The sequence below is a fragment of the Protopterus annectens genome, chromosome 8.part0, assembly GCF_019279795.1.
Source record: "Protopterus annectens isolate FY-2018-M chromosome 8.part0, PAN1.0, whole genome shotgun sequence".
Taxonomy (NCBI): Eukaryota; Metazoa; Chordata; order Ceratodontiformes; family Protopteridae; genus Protopterus; species Protopterus annectens.
Genome location: NC_056741.1, coordinates 1,322,501,177 through 1,322,518,255, shown reverse-complemented (window position 1 = coordinate 1,322,518,255; position 17,079 = coordinate 1,322,501,177).

Here is a 17,079-nt window from a genome sequence, read left to right as displayed (position 1 = left end):
ATGCATTGGCTGCATGACAGCTTACTTAATATCTACATGGAAACAAAAGGTTGTGAGGCATGAAAAAATAAATTACTTTTAAATACATTACTGGAATGCCAGTCAAAATCAAGTATAAGAAAAACCAGAAGCACTCAACTCAAACCACTTCTCCTTGCACTGCAGTCCTAATTATAATATATTCAGCTTTATTAAAGTACCAAGTAACATGCTGAAAGTAGAAATCTATGTGATGCCCCCACTTGTAAAAATGTTTATCCAAAAAGACCTGCTGCCTGAACTTGTTTCATGGGGCAAACATGATAAAAGTAAAAAATGAAAAGCAAACAAGAAACAAGCTCAAGATACATTGCTTAAAGGATTACTGTACAGGTTATGGACCACACATGATTGGCATTCTGTTTAGTTTACGGGTAAAGTCTGTAGAGATGACTGGAAGTCTCCAACAAGTGTAATGAGCTTTTTAAAATAATGGAATCCTGTCCTTTAATACCCAAGGCTTATACATTATCTAGTCAAGTATTCTCTGCATGGCAACAACAGAAAGGCTTTCATTGTTGGCAATTCTTTAACAGTATGCTTATTAAAGATTACTTGCATCTTACGATCTCAGACAAGCTTACCTTATGGTCATTAAAGCATTGCTACTTAAAACACAGAGCAACAGGCACTTTGAGTAATAAGCATAAATCAACAGTACAAAATATGACAGAAACCAGACCATTCTGCAAAATCAAGGACAGATGAAAAGCCACTGTAGTACTTATGCAGTGTGTCCTCCCCATCCAAGGTAGATACAACTACTCCTTGCCTTGCTTGGACACATCCAGAGTCACTACATGGGGGAGTGGGGTGCAACAAGCATGTCACAATTTGAAATCTCTCTGGCTGACTGTGATGGCCCTGACACATTTGTCATACTTCTCAACCTCAAGAGCAAGAAATCTGGACAAAGCCATACACAGAAGTGGGACAAAGGTCCAACAATAAGGACAATTTTTAAATATTGCTCTAATAAACTTAGAAAGATAATAGAATAGATCTTGCATTAGTATGAATTTTCTGAAGGGTATAAAATCTGAAACGCAAATGTCTGTCATTTTCTAACTTCAGTCTTTAGTGATTTGTCACAAAACACAATTTTATGAAAATGGACAAAAATGTGATGCAAAAATATAAAATAGACACACAATACAGCTGCTACCTGTCAAAGAAGGGACACTTTAATATTAGTACTGCTACCTTGAGCAGCTGACAAAATATAAAAGAATCTACATGCATTTCAAGTAATCTATAACTTTGATTATTACAGTTATTTCTTAATTGTAAACCCTCCATGTTTTCTTCCAAAATTGCTATTTTGCGGAGGGATTATAAGGGGGAAGAGCAACATTTTGAGCCAAAAATTGGGGACAGTTGAGAGGTTGGCTATGCCTAAGTCTATAAAGCAATTTATTTGCATGTACCTCTCAACCTGTTAATGCAGTAAATCTGAACAAGGCCAAATGTATTGGGGGCACATATAAACAGTACTAAAAATTGCTCTTGTATAAATTGAGACAGTTGATAGAACAGCTCTTACTTTAATATGCATTTTTCTGAAGGTTATGAAGTCTGAAACTTATTGAGTGACTTCTGGCAAATCATTTAGGAATTAAAACTACAAATTTTATGAACAACAAACCAAAAATAAGAAGCAAAAATCTATTCATTCTTTGAAAATCTGGACAGTTGGGAGGTATAGTTCAGCTGGGCCTGTCTGAGTTTGCTGCCCCCCCCCCCCCTGACAAAATAATGGTTGAATGGAGCCTCTGCAGCCATTCCAATGAACCATTATACTTGTCTATTTCACTCCATTTACCATAAACACTAATGTGCATACTGCTTTACTTCTATGATGAGTTGGACTTCATTTGAAAGTTTTATTTTGTATTTTACAACACAAACACTAAGTCATCTGTTAAACAAAGCAATGCAGTCTCACAATGAAAACTTAGCATTAAAACTGCTCTGCCCTTGAAACTCACATTCATTGAAACAGCATTGAAACCCACATTCAAAGAAAATACATTTTGCCAGTGGCAGATAAAGATTAATTTTGGGCTGTTTTCGAATCATAGGCTCCTTGCATATGAAACATACATGTGCTCTTTGATACACCTTCCTCATTGTACTAAAATTATATTCCTTGTACAATACAGTACACTTGTTACAGGGTGTTTTAAATTTGTTTTGAACATTTTTTCCAGTAAGCAATCAAACAAACCATATGCACCCATAATGGCAAACTGCCCAGTTGAGAACATTTATCATAAAAGTCTACTCAGACTTCCACAGTCCACCATTATTAGTAAATATACACAATTCTACAGTCCACCATTATTAGTAAATATGCACAATTCCACAGTCCACTATTATCAGTAAATATGCACAATTCTACAGTCCACCTTTATCAGTAAATATGCACAATTCTACAGTCCATTATCAGTAAATATGCACAATCTCTGAAGTCAGTCATCTAAATAATTCCACATTAAAGAAATCTGTAACTAATGAAGCGGTTGCTGCTAGCAATCACCTTTATATTTCATGGTTTCATCGAAAAATAAAGTGTCTGTTGCCCCTCAGGAATAAATTGCCTATATTACATTAAAAAATGATAAGCTAGTAATAATATTGCAAAAGGAAATGGATGGCAAACTGATAACAGACTCATAGTTAGTATCTTCACCAAGGAGAACATTCTCAGTACGGCAGCATCCACCCCTTGTGGGAGTAGAACCCACAACCTTCTGCATCAAAAGCAAGTACACAGCCTGTTGTGCTATAGTATTAACTTGGCAAAGCACTAAACTTCTATTCCGCTGCAGCTCCCAGTTCCTTGTAAAATCTACTCAATACTCAACTGCATCTCAACGCTCAAGAAAACTGGAAAAGCCAAATGTATTCAAAAGCCCAAAACAGGGACACATTAAACATTGCTTGTATAATCTTGGAAAGTTGCTAGAATAAAATGTTGTGTTGCCACCATATATTTTACTGCCAAGGTCCCTGAGCAAAAACAGTCAGAGTAACATGCCACTTACATCAGCTGCTTTGTAAAAGAGAGGAAGACTGAAACTTAAATGGCTATCATTTAGTGAATTCAGTTCTCACCATAGCTGTCAACCTCTTAGTACAAAACACCTGGACAAACCCAGTAATGAGGGAATACAGCCCTCAAACATATTCAGTGAATTCAGTTCTTGCCATAGCTGTCAACCTTAGCACAAAAACCTGGACGAAAGCCAATAATGGGGGAATACAGTCCCAAAAATAGGGACAAATTTAAAATATTCATCTTATAAACTTAGAAAATTGCTAAAAAAAAAGGTTGTGCTACTATGTATTCTGAAGAACATGAAGTTGGAAATTCAAATGCGGTCAATTTTACTGGACAGAACAAAAACAATTTTCAGCAGAGAGATTAATACTGCAGACCGTCTTTGTAAAATGGCAGGGCACCAGAGCAAATCCACACAAATACAGGAGGAGATGCAGACAGAAGCCACCCCAACCAAGAATCAAACAAGAAAACCTATAGCTGTGAGGCAACAATACTACCACTGCACCATCAGTTATGCAAGGAATTAAACATTCAGAAACCTGAAGTCTGAAATTCAAATGCCTGTCAATTTTACTGCGGACAGAACAAAACAATTTTCAGCAGAGGGATTAATACTGCAGAGACGTCTTTGTAAAATGGCAGGGCACCAGAGCAAATCCACACAAATACAGGGAGGAGATGCAGACAGAAGCCACCCCAACCAAGAATCAAACCAGAAAACCTATAGCTGTGAGGCAACAATGCTATCACTGAACCATCAATTATGCAAGGAATTAAACATTCAGAAACCTGAAGTCTGAAATTCAAATGCCTGTCGATTTTAGACAGAACAAAACAATTTTCAACAGAGGGATTAAAACTGCAGACACATCTTTGTAAAATGGCAGGGCACCAGAGCAAATCCACACAAACACAGCTAGGAGATGCAGACCACACAGAAGCCACCCCAACCAAGAATCAAACCAGAAAACCTATAGCTGTGAGGCAACAATACTACCACCATCAATTATGCAAGGAATTAAACATTCAGAAACCTGAAGTCTGAAATTCAAATGCCTGTCAATTTTACTGCGGACAGAAGAAAACCAATTTTCAGCAGGGATTAAAACTGCAGACACGTCTTTGTAAAATGGCAGGGCACCAGAGCAAATCCACACAAACACATGGAGGAGATGCACACTCCACAGAGAAGCCACCCCAACCAAGAATCAAACCAGAAAACCTATAGCTGTGAGGCAACAATACTACCACTGCACCATCAAATATGCAAGGAATTAAACATTCAGAAACCCTTAAGTCTGAAATTCAAATGCCTGTCAATTTTATTTAACATTTTAATCAGGACAGTCTGACTTGGAACAAATAAACAATTTTCAGCAGAGGCCCAGGAAGAAATAAGGCAAACATGTCTTTGTAACATGGGAGGACACAAAAGCAAACCCACACAAACACAGGGAGAAGATACAGACCCCAAAGAAGGAACCCCAGCCAAGAATCAAACCCAAGAACCTGCAGCTGTGAGGCAACAATGCTACTACTACACCATCAAATATCAAGCATTGCAACATTTACAAACCACAGATATTATGAGGAACAGATCAGATCGAATATGAGGCAAAAATCTGCAATTTTTTTACAAATGGTGGTGGGTAGGGAACTCAAGTCTTTAACATCTGCATACAGGGTACAGGGTTCAAGCCTGAGGTATTCCCTACCACACCACCATAAGCACCTGGGGCATTTACACACACACACACACACACACACACTCCAGTAAAGCATAAGCACCATACACACACAAACTCTCTCTCCAGTAAAGCATAAGCACCATACACACACAAATAAACATTGTAAAATAAAGGTAAAAAGCACCATACACTTACCTGAATATATCCAGCTAACGACATCCTTATACTCAAAGACCAGATCCCAAGGAAAGCCCGCGAGATCCCAATGCTCCTTCCTGAGTCCTGCTGCTGCTCTTGCAGTCGGACCCATACTCCTAGCGAGTCTGTGCACTTTAAAAGTGCACAGGCGTGTCCCCTATGGGGACTGCCGGACTGCCTTGAGCATGGACCGACAGTAGGCGGGACTACTATTTTTTTTTTTATTTTCCTTTTTATTTTTTATGTTGAGGGGGCTGCAGTCCGGCAGCCCGATGCCACGAGCCGCCCCTGCATAACAGTAGATTTTCAAATAGATCACTGTTGCAGTAACAGCACCCTCCCTGCACTCTCTTATTTTATTATATTTTATGCAAATGTATGGATATATTTTCCTTTTCCCTTTTTTCCTATCACATACTTAATGTGTAAGGTCCTAGCCTTCCTTCCTCTGATGTAAGAAAGTTCTGAAGGTTTGGCACCCTAACCACTGTACCACTCTCCTCAAGCTGTTCAGCAGTTAAGGCATATGAAGGTGCCCATAAGCTTTGGAAGCTGGCTAGTTGTTATAGTCTGGGCAGAAAATAACCCATATACCTTAGGCTCCTGCAACAGTGTTGTATCTGAACATCTAGTGTTATTGGTAGTTTACTTACACACCTGTATTTCCACATTGAAAGGGGCTGTCACACATTAAGTATCAAGATTTTTTTGAACTGATATATACGGTAAATAATACTGAATCATATTAATTCATCAAAAAAAATTTTTACAAGTATAAAGCAACACATTTTAACCATCCTGTGAGCATCTCAATTGAATTTGTTAATAAACTGTTAGCAAAAGTTCTACATTTTGCCCATTTGTTCCACATTATGAGAGGTAGTGTTCCTCATTTTGGAGATGGAAGGTTGAGAGCTATGCAGATAGCATACAAATGTTTATACAATTAAACTGCCAGGGACACAGAATTGTAAAGGTAATGGCTTCCAGTTTTTATTTCTTTATGTTGTTTGCCACTCTGATCTTCATATATGTTTCCCAGATATCTCCTGAAATTTATATCCTCCCTGACCAGCTTGATACTCATGAGGCTATCCCGCTGACTTTGACATGCATTTTCATTCACAGTTAGTTCATGTGCCATGTGTCCAGGGCTGGCCTTATGTATAGGTGAACCAAGCAACCGCCTAGGATGCGATGATTGTAGGGGCTGTCTTTCTGTATTTATTTCTTTATTTTTAGAGCAATATATCATTACATTAAAAAATAAAGAAATAAAGAAAGCTGGAAAATATGTACCCGTGGCATAGTGAGCACTCCAGAGGGGATGGTGCTTCAGTTGAATTAACATTCAAGTTGACTGTGTTAAATGTGGTGAAGTCCTACCTCGCAACATTCAAATATCGTCATGAAGGTGCCTGAAGAGTTTTAGTTATTTATTTTTATTTATTTATTTTGAATTTAATTTAGTTTAATTTAATTTAATTTAAATGAATTTAATTTCTGCAATGAACAAGGGACAGAGGCATGGACATTCTGCAGAATTCCAATCAGACAGGAGGTATTGTTAGAGAACTGTTATTAGTAATTTTACAGTAATGTTGGCAATGATCAACAAGATATTTTGGGCAGCATTTCAGACCTTTTATTATGTATGGGCAGTTGAGATGGGAGGAATGGTGTGGTGAGATACATGTCTTTACAATGATGCTGGCAGTGATCAACCAGATATTTTGGTAATATTAATCTGGCTTTGTGATTTTTGTGGTGCGACTTGGATTGTAAGATTTTAATGTGTGGTAAATTGTTTATATGGACTGTGGAGGCATACCTCTCAACCAGTTAGCAAGAAATATGGACAAAGCCTAAAATAATGGGGAGGGGCAAAAATTTGGACAGATTTTAAATATTTTTCTTAGAAACTTAGTTGCTGCAATGTTCTTTTTTCGGCTTTTCCTGGTTAGGGGTCGCCACAGCGGAACTCCGGTCCGCTAATGATTGGCAGTAGATTTTTACGGTGCCTAGGTGCCAGCTCGATGCCCAACCTTCAACAAAGGCACGCCTATTTCACACATGTCTTTTGAACGCCACTCGACTGCGGGGAGGACATGCAGACTTCACACAGAAAGCGCTCCAGCCGAGAATAGAACGGGAGAACCTCTTGCTGTGAGGCGACAACGCAGTTGCTGCAATAACATGATTATATTAGCATGTATTTTTCTGAAGGATATGAAATCTGAAACTCAAATGTATGTCATTATTTGATGACTTCAATCTTACATGATTTGCCAGAAAACCACAAATTTTATGAGGCAAAAATATGGATATTCTGTGAAAATCTGGTCATTTGAGAGTTATGCATAAAGGTGAAATAATATTACATAGTTTCATAGTTTCATAGTTTAGTACTAGGCTATCTGCCCTGGGGCATTTGTAAGCCTAGCCATAGTGATGTGGCTTTCGCCACCCCATGAAATGGTACAAAAATGTACAGAATAGATTTAGAATACTGTGCCTCTGTCTAGTAGTGACACAGTGAAGGTCCCCTTATATAATAGAATTAGTTTACTGTGCCCCTGTCTAGTAGTGACACAAAGGTGACCCCTGGGGTAAACTTACGATCTCCCATCCACTCATCAAGATTTCTCCTGAAGAGAGTTAGTGAGGGGCTCTGCCTAACATGATCTAGGATTCTGTTCCAGAGCATGGGAAGCCTCTGGGTTATGAATCTATCCCTCCAGCATGTCCTATTCATAATTGTGCCGAGGTTTAAGTCTTTAGCTCTCGTGGTTCTGATGAATTTGGATTTTTTGAGGTGGAGCATGTCCATCAGTTCCTGATTGGATGTGGCCTTGTACGTCAGGCACAGATCACCTCTGAGCAGGCGGTATGCTACTGAATAGAGCTGGAGTTTCTTTAGTCTGGCAGAATAAGACATATGTTGGAGACCCTTGATCCTCTTGGTGAGGTACTTTTGTGGTCTCTCCAGCTGTTGCAAATGCCGGGTGGGGTCCATACCAAATGGGGCATTGTACTCAATCATGGGTCTGATGAGGGAGGAGTATAGGGGTACAATGACATCATTGGATCTGGATGTGAATCCCTTCATGATAAGGTGTGCAAGGTAGAATGTCTTTCTAACCACTTTGGCAACGTGGGTGTCAAATGAGAGGTCGCTGTCGACTTGGGTCCCTAGGTCTCTGATTACTTTTTCCATACTCAGTGGGTTGCTGCCTATGTGATAATTTGTGGGTACTTTGTTTTTCCCAAAGGGGATGACTATACATTTTTTGGCATTTAGTTTAAGGCCATGACTCCGGCACCAGTTGTCCGTTTCTGTGAGGCCTTTTTGTAGGATGTCTGTGTCCGCTGGTGTATCGACTATGGTGCCTAGTTTGCAGTCATCTGCGAACTTTGTCAGCCACAACCCTTCCATGTTTGCTTTAACATCTGAGAAATAAATGCCGACCAAGAGGGGTCCCAGGACAGATCCCTGTGGGACACCACTTGTGACTGGTTTTGAGTCTGACATTGCTCCAGCGATTTTAACTTTATAGGTTCTGTCCTTTAGCCAGTTTGCAACCCATCTAGTGACATAAGGGTTTACATTTAAGCTGTTGGGCTTATCTATGATGCCTGAGTGGGGTATTGTGTCGAAGGCCTTAGCCAAGTCCAGGTAGGCTGTATGGACTGCTTTGCCTTCATCAATGGCTCTAGTGACTGTTTCGAAAAAGTCAACCAGGTTCAAAAGGCAGGATCTGCCCTTTACAAAGCAGAACTGGGTGGGATCAAGTGTCTGTAGGTCCCCAATCTCTCTGTTTATGAGTTCCATAATGATTCTTTCCATAGCTTTGGAGACCAGGCTGGTTAAGCTTATGGGGCGGTAGTTCCCAGGGTCTGTAGAGGTACCCCCTTTGTGGAGTGGGACCACTGTTGCTGTACGCCAGTGTTCAGGTACATATCCTGTAGTAAGGCTAAGGTTAAATAGCATTTTTATGTGCGGGTATAGCTCCTCTTGGAGGTCACATAGCACGCAACCCGGGATACCATCAGGTCCCATTGATGCTGTGTTTATAGCTTTTCTGAGGGTGGCTCTCACCTGGACATCTGAGATGACAGGGAGATTACATTCAGCTGGGATAAGTATTTCTTCTTTTGGGGGTGAGGGAGGGGAGAAATTTGCACTGAACCTGTCAGTCAGAATGTTGGCAATATCTGTGGGTTCAGTGTATTTTTTGTTGTTGTGAACTAACTCTGAGCATATCTGAGGGTTTCCGCCCAGGTTTCTAACATAGCTGAAGAAGGCTTTGTGGTTATCTTTAGTGTCCTTAGCGATTTTTCTCTCAAAGTTGGCCTTGGATGTTTTTATGAGAGAAAGTAGTTTTCTGCTAGTGTTGATAAGAGATGTCTTCCCTTTATGGGATTTTGCTCTGTCGTGCAGTAGCTTCCTTCTTTTGTTATACAATTTGTTAATGGCTGAGGTCCACCAGACAGGAGGCTTGCCTTTGGTGGAGAGGGTCTTGGATTTATTTGGGATTGCATGATCCATGCATTCTTGGAGATGTCCATAGAAAGCATTTGTGAAGGATTCAGCATTGTGGGATGTGGTATCCATTGGCCCAGTGGGCTTAAAGGATACCATCTCAGTCTTAAGAAGAGTGAAGTCTGCTTTTGAGAAGTTTTTCACTGTGGTCTTTTGTGCTGGGCAAGGAGGTGGGATATGAATATCCAGGGTGATTAGTTTGTGGTTAGATCTCACTAGTGAGGGTATACCTCGGTGTGGAGCATTTTGTCCCCATGTTTGTGATGATCAGGTCTAGTATATTATCTCCCTAGTGGGAGAGGTGACTAGTTGTTCCAGTGCATTTGAATTTATGAATTCCAGGAACCTTTGGGCTAGGGTGTTAGGGCTAGAATAATGTACCCAATCTATGTTAGGGTAGTTGAAGTCTCCCAGTATGATGGTATTTTGAGATACATTCATATCCTCCAATGTCTTCAGGAAGGCTGAGTGGGGTTCCTGAGATTGGGAGGGTGGTCTGTAACATGCTACCAGTTGTATAGCAGTTTTGCCTATGGTTAGTTGCACCTGTATGGTCTCCGATGCTTCATGTGTTGCTACTAACCTGGAGGTGTGGGTGTCCTTGATGAATATGGACATTCCCCCTCCCTTTGTGGTTCGGCCCGGGTTTTGGGGCTGAAAAGCATGATAAGAGGTATAGCCTGGTAGTGCCGGGGTGCTCTCAGGAGCCTTGAACCAGGTTTCAGTTACTGCACAGATGTCAATGTTCTCCATACTGAGGAGTGCATTGAGTGCCTGCATCTTGAGATTTAGACTTCTGGCGTTGAGCAGCATTACCCTTAGTTTTTTTCCATTTTTGTTTTCTAAGGAGGTGGGTTTGTCTTTTGAGCCTTGCCTAAAAAAGGCACTATGGGGGTGGCAAGAGCCTTAGCCAATATCCAGAAGCCCAGTGGTGACAGGTGCAAGCCGTCCCTTGCGAAGCAACGTGGCTTGCCCAACATGTCATCCCAAGCAGACAGACATTGGATCCCCTTAGAATGACACCAGTACTTGAGTCAATTATTAAAGCTGATCATCTTGTCTGTGTATTGTGGCATCATTCTTGGTGAGAGCAAGATGCTGCTCAGGGTCAGGGTCATACCAGCCTAGGCTACATAATCAGACAGCTCCTCTATGTCTCTTTTCATGTAGTCCAGGGAGGTACGTCTCAGGTCATTCACGCCAGCATGGACAATGACGGAGTCATATTTGTACTTGCTTTGGAGTGACCTGAGTGCGTGTGTTATGTGGCGGATCCTAGCTCCTGATAGGCAGCTCACAGTCACCCTCTCCTTGTTCAGCCTGGTAAGCGGGACATCAGTGTGTCTGACTATAGTCACCTATTACTAGTGTATCAGGCATGGTATTTGGCCTTAAGGGCTGTGATTGATTGACACACTGATTTATTGAAGTATGTGTTGCATGTGTTTTGTTTTGAGGTGGTGGATTTTTGGATGTCTGCTTTGGGAGCCTCTGTTGTTTTGGTAAGTTTTTTATTAGAGCCTCCGAGCATGTCTTTGTGTTTTTATGTGTTTGGTTTGCAGTTGTGGTAGGTCTATGTGGGACTGGGTTTGTTGTGTGTGTGGTTACCATCTCCTCCTGTCTGGTCATGCCAGCCCTGAGTTGAGAGAGTTCAGCCTCCAGTTTGGCTATATAGTTGCATCTCTCACATGTATTTGTGTTTGTTGGGAGGAGGAGAGGGTTGTCTGTGTACATGAGACAATTGTAGCATTGTCTCAAGATACCCAGATTAACCAGCTGAACTGGAGAGGACGCCAGTAATCTACCACTCGACATGCTAGAACAGTATAAGGGAGTGCTGTGCCTTTAAGGGAAGTGGATATTCACAGGGGTGGTAGGTGGATGTAGTGCTTACTTTAGTATGAGATTGCTTACTTAGTAGAGAAGTTTTGAGAACAAGTGCTAGGCTTATAATATAGTGAGTAGTCTGATTATACTAAGAGTAGAGCTTCCTTAAGGGAAAATTTGAAGAGCAGATTTGGCGGAGCCAGAAGAAGTTTAACCTTGTTTAACTGGCGCTGCGCGCACAATCGCGCAAAGCCACGCAAACGCGGATTTTAAACAGGGAACTTCAAAAGAGCTAGAAATGGTCCAAAACAACCAATTACTACAGCTCTTGTGCTGAGGTCACTTCCCACAGGGACAGGTAGGCTGCTCAAGGCTCCCCACTCCCACTGGTGAGCAAAGAAACTTCCTTCTATCCAAGTAAGGTAATGGACAACACAGGAACTACACCACAGCCCAGAATACAGCAAAGCCTGTAAACTGGTCTAAACTAGTCGAGGAGAGGCGGGAAAACAAGGATTATTTTTTTGGTTTTTTTGTTTTTAGATAGAAAACACACAGAAAATGCAGAAACAGTAATAAATCAGTTACACAGGCTAGCACACTTTAGTGGGCAGCCTCAACAGTTAAATTAAACAAACAAACAAACTTTCGACCAATTTCGACTAAAATGTAACTTTAAGTGCAGATATTAAATAATGCAGCAAACAGCTAAAAAAACAGTTTAAGCTTGTTTAGGGTAAGCTAGAAAAGGTATTTCAAGTAAAAAAACAGCAACGATACTTAAATCAAGAAAGTAGTCGCTTTTCTGAGTTCTCTGTAGCTAGGACCACTCTGCAGGACCACGAGGAGCTTGTCTGAGTAGTATAGCCAGAAAAAAATGCCCAGAGGCGGATTTTAAACAGGGAACTTCAGAAGAGCTAGAAATGGTCCAAAACAACCAATTACTACAGCTCTTGTGCTGAGGTCAGTTCCCACAGGGATAGGTAGGCTGCTCAAGGCTCCCCACTCCCACTGGTGAACAAAGAAACTTCCTTCTATCCAAGTAAGGTAATGGACAACACAGGAACTACACCACAGCCCAGAATACAGCAAAGGCTGTAAACTGGTCTAAACTAGTCAAGGAGAGGCAGGAAAACAAGGATTATTTTTTTTTTTTTGTTTTTAGATAGAAAACGCACAGAAAATGCAGAAATAGTAATAAATCAGTTACACAGGTAGCACACTTTAGTGGGCAGCCTCAACAGTTAAATTAAACAACAAACAAACTTTCGACCAATTTCGACTAAAATGTAACTTTAAGTGCAGATATTAAATAATGCAGCAAACAGCTAAAAAACAGTTTAAGCTTGTTTAGGGTAAGCTAGAGAAGGTATTTCAAGTAAAAAAACAGCAAAGATACTTAAATCAAGAAAGTAGTCGCTTTTCTGAGTTCTCTGTAGCTAGGACTACTCTGCAGGACCACAAGGAGCTTGTCTGAGTAGTATAGCCAGAAAAAAACACCCAGAGGTGGATTTTAAACAGGGAACTTCAAAAGAGCTAGAAATGGTCCAAAACAACCAATTACTACAGCTCTTGTGCTGAGGTCACTTCCCACAGGGACAGGTAGGCTGCTCAAGGCTCCCCACTCCCACTGGTGAGCAAAGAAACTTCCTTCTATCCAAGTAAGGTAATGGACAACACAGGAACTACACCACAGCCCAGAATACAGCAAAGCCTGTAAACTGATCTAAACTAGTCGAGGAGAGGCCGGAAAACAAGGATTATTTTTTTGTTTTTTTTTTGTTTTTAGATAGAAAACACACAGAAAATGCAGAAACAGTAATAAATCAGTTACACAGGCTCAGACATTGTGGCTATAACAGCTCTGCTGGGTTGAGGTTGACTGGATGAAAGGAACTGATCCTCTTGTCATGTTCATAGTTTCAACAGTCACTTTCTGGATTTGCAGGAGTAGTGTGCATTTGTGAGAAGTAAAATGGGCTACCTAACTGGACACCTGATATGCACAGCCAGAGTAGTTATAATTGCTGTGGCTATCCTCTGTGAAGGAAAATGACTAGCTTTCTGCTGCTGTTTGTTTATTGTTTTTCATTTGCAGGACTAATATAATTATGTTTAGCAATGTGCAATATTTTAACGTGCGGCTACTGTTTGCTTGGAACAAAGGTAAAGTACATCATATGGTTATCTTTTTTATCACTATCAGACATCTAAATTGTGCATTGAAGTAGCTATAACTTCTTGGTGGGGCGTTGCCTGGATGAAAGAAACGGACTCTGTTGTCTCTCGCTCAGTTTAGCAGTCATCTGTCGAAAATAAGGAATAAATGCATTACAGAATATGTAGACATTTTGAACTTCTGGAGTCTAGTGTCCTCCAACACAGGGCCCAGTTACAACAGACATGCTTGCAGTGTAAGTGAATTTTGACATGGGCTTAGTATTCACCTCTGCCATGAACCCCACATAGTCTAAGGCTAGCCCTGCTTATAGGTGCACACAGAAGATCTCTATAGTTGTGTGGAGAAGCTGAGGATAATGTCATTATTTCTTTAACATTCCTCCCAAGCCTCAGAGGTCACTGTATCTTGTGTTGAGTTGGGGACATTGTGGTCATTATTTATTTAACTTTCCTCACAAACTTCAGAGGGTTGCACAGAAGGTCACTATAGTTTTTATAGGAGCACCATACTGTCTCTAGGAGTAACAGTCAGTAATCATTACTGTAATAATTTATTTTTTCATTTTCCTCACAATCAGACATCTAATACATATACAGGTGGCTGTCTTTTGGGGAGAGTAAATAAGTACGCTGTTTATATATGTCTGATGGTAAATATATTATGTTCTTTTTTGTGGCTAGGGGATAAGGAGGCAGGCTGGATATAAATATGACAACCGCAGCTTTAAATATGACTGTGGGCATTTATGCCTTAATTTTAATCCCAATTTAACACTAGAGGGGGATACACAGAAAGTGACTACCTATTTTAACTTTGGGGGGGCAGGTGCTGTTTCCGTATATGATATATGTATCTTCACAAGCATTTGTCTTCTCATTTTATTGTGAAGTGGTGTGTGGTCAGCTTTGAGCATTAAAATGTGGATCCAGCATATTTTTCTTGAAATAAAAAAGTAGGATTGAATTTCTTTTCCGTATTCATGATTTTTGTTCAAGCAATCGCTATATCAAAAGGTTGAAAAAAACTCTAAAATGCATCTCAAAGCATCTATAACTACTTGGCTTCTAGGTGCCTAGCAGCCCCCAGCTTAATTTAGTTGTTACAGGATAGTCTTGGACAATTAGGAAGTGCTGAAAAGATGCAGGAAAAAGCAAAATTTGAAGGGTAAGACTGAATTTCTTCCCATAATAATGGTTTGTGTTCAGGCAATCATTGGATGAAAAGGTTGTTTTAAAAAAAAACTGTAAAATGCATCTCAGAGCATCTAGATACTTCATGGCTTCTGGGGGGGCCTAGCGGATCCAAACCCTCACATAATACAATTATTTCCACAGTAGTTATTACAGTAATCTTAGTTAGTTAGAATGTGCTAAAAGGATGTAGGAAAAAACAAGGTTGAACAGCAAGACTAAATTTATTTTTCTGATTGTGTTTTTTGTTCAGACAGACATTGGATTAAAAGGTTATTTAAAAAAACCTTAAAATGCTTCTCAAGAGCATAGTTTCTGGGGGCCTTGCTTTTCTCCGCGGTTAGAGTGCAGTTTTGTTTGGAATGTGTTGAATGAATAACTGCATGAAAAACAAAATAAAAAAAGACGAGTAAGACAAACTTTGAGAAAATGGAAAAAAAAATCTGGATGGTAGGAGTAAACTAGGATGAGTTGAGCGGTGGGGGTCATGGAGCCTTTTGGCCTAGTGCACTAGTTTCCATAAGGCTGGCCCTGCATGTGTCTGAGGGCTTCTCACTATGTAGTCGTAGTATAGCTACCATGTTTGCACTACCTAATCTGCTAGGAACAATGGAGGAACACAGGTTAAGTGTTCACCCATTCCCTCATTGTGGTGCTGTTGTTTCTTCCCCTGTCCCATAGTCCAGTTTTCCCACTTCTGCTATAGGATTGATTTCTCCCTCTGCATTCCTCCCTTTAGTACATGTATGTGCTACCTGGAACCTCTGAGATGAGCTAATGGTTTTCAGAGTTTACTCCTTAACAGCTTTCTCACTTGCAGTCCATGAACTGGACTTGTTCCTTTACTCTCTCTCTCTCTCTCTCTCTCTCTCTCTCTCTCTCTCATTGAACATTCAGTAATATCCCATACCTCTTCCCACCCTTTACCTCCCTTCATTCCTGTTTGATTTTTAGCCACAGTTGATTATGTAAGGCTATTATTTTGCACATTTTAGAAATGTTGCAGATTTTTACAGTTATGTACTAGTCAGTGAGGTTGTGTTGATGAAGTGAGGCATCAAGATCACTCTGAGGTAGCAGTTAGGTGTGAGAGATAAGCAAGGAATGGTGGAGGTCATAGGAACTGATTTAACACCACTTTAAGAGGTACATTCCATAACTAGTCACTTTTTAAGGAACCTACCTACATGCAGTTTGTATTTCATGGGGGGAAAGTTAGCCCTACCTGCTTTTGAACTTTCTTTTATAGCTGATTTGAAGTACATGTCCTGTAGGTGCCTTTTCTATAAGTCATTATACCCCTCAAATGAATTTCCAAATTGTAGACCATATGTGTAGAGTCTCCTTACCTCATATTTTACAAAGAAGAGTATCATTAAGTAGCAATATTTTTTATGCCGAAAGCAGCCACTAAAGCAAGCTAAATTAGTTAATTTGCCTGTATTCTTTTCTAGATATTTCAAACAGATGTAAATACTTATTAGTACAATGCAAGATATTCACAGATAATTCATATTTTAGAGAACAGGACCAAATCAGTAAAAAAGATTCATAATTGTAATTTTTTTATACTAATTGGTCGATATCCAATGGTTCTAAAAATCTCTGTCTAGGTGGCTTTCTGATTTTTAGTTTTTCTGTGAAAAATATAATAATGTAGTTGCTGTCTTACAGCACACTCAGCTAGGGCAGTGGCTGCCTTTGTCACCCCCATTTTTTCGGAAATGGATCTTTAGATATTATTTGTGTAGCTAAAACCTGAACTTCACTGTATACTGTCTAAAATAGTGTAAGCTGGATGTAACCCAGCATGTCAGTCTCCCTTCAGAGCCACAGTCATCTGAGGTATATTCCCATGATGACCGCTGAGGAAGACCATTAGGATAAGCTTGGGGTTCTGTTCTCCAGGGATGGAACACCTCTCTCCAGATGCAGAGTTTATATATTTACCATGATGATAGACTTGGATGAACAGGCACAGCCTCTTCAACATATCTCCCTGCCTCATAGAAGCAAAGGCTGGAAGGATTATTAGTGATGATGTTTTGTTGTTGTGCTTCATTTTCAAGTGACACACTTGAGAGCTTTAGATGAATCTGGTTGACAGAGCATTACAGATGAAGGGGAGAGGCTGGTACCTTGGGAACTTTTAAGATGGTAAGCTGACAGAAATCCCATGGTTTAGGTTCATAGGTGGTTTCTTGGTTTTATTTATTTTATTCATTTTATTTATTTAGAATGTGTTATCTGGATAAGTGGATTGACCAGAGAACCCTTTCCAACCATGACCTGGGCCAAATTGGGAAATACAAAGCACGAACATACAAGGTCCAGTTACAATAGAA